Here is a 1131-nt window from a genome sequence, read left to right as displayed (position 1 = left end):
GACCCGAGCTGTGTAGATGGGGTCTGCGCTGTGGGTGTGTGGTCAGACTGGAAGAAGCAGCCCACTATATAACTATATAACTGCGACAGGGAAGTGTCGTGCAGTCTCCCGCGGTTTCTGCGCTAGAACTTTGCTAAAAGCAAGACTGATACTTGGGTCCGGAACTGAGTGTGATAAAAGTCGGTTTCACAACTCCCGGTGGCAGTGGGTGGGTGGGGATGGAATGGCCTGTCTCCCAGGTGCCTGTAACTAAGTGGTAGGGATTTGGGGGTCACGATTTGAGCAGGGTATAGTCAAATGGCCTGCAATTGGGGGGTGGGTTGCCTGGGGGAAGGGGTTCTCAGAGTCACTGAAATGTCACTGGACAATAACGTGTCTACCCAAGTCATACCGATGACAGACATGAAATCTGTCCGTCCTTGTATTTTTGACTAATAATTCACATTGTCATGGAGTCCTAATGTAGCACTGTCGAATAAGTACTGGACCGCTAACCACAAGGTCAGCGGTTCAAACCCACCAACTGCCCCATTGGAAACCCTATACAGGATCACTGTGAGTGAGAACCAACTCTACAGCACTTAACAAGACTGTCAGTGACGTAGCCAAAAACTGGGGTGTGTGGGCGAGCGTCCTCTGTACCCGAGAATCTAGTTGCTGTGGATTTGACTCTGATTTTCAGTAACTCCATGTGTACCAGTGTAGAATTGTGCCCCATAGCGTCCTCAATGACTGATTTTTTCAAATGTAGATTGCCAGCCCTTTATTCTGATGCACCTCTGGGTAGAGTGGAACTACCAACTTTTTGGTGAGCAGCTGGACACATTCAAATTGGCACTGCTCAGGGAGATATGCTCAGGGCTGACTCTGTCTGCTTAACCACTTCTCAGCCACATTACCAGGCGCCTAGCTTGCAGACCACTCTTCAGATAGTTTACTTTCATGTGCTTGACTCCAAAATGGACACAGAAGAGAATTTGCTTTCTGGTCATTTTGGCTGATATCTGTGAGGCTTCAGGATTTCCCCCTTTATCTTTATTAATTTAAAAAATGTAACAGTGTTGTAAAAAGTTAAGAAAAAATTTTCTTGATCAAAGAAACAATCTCTGATGGTTATGGTGGAGGGGAAGA

This window comes from Chrysochloris asiatica, unplaced genomic scaffold (assembly GCF_000296735.1).
Source record: "Chrysochloris asiatica unplaced genomic scaffold, ChrAsi1.0 scaffold00125, whole genome shotgun sequence".
Classification (NCBI taxonomy): domain Eukaryota; kingdom Metazoa; phylum Chordata; class Mammalia; order Afrosoricida; family Chrysochloridae; genus Chrysochloris; species Chrysochloris asiatica.
Note: the sequence above shows the minus strand (reverse complement) of the source record.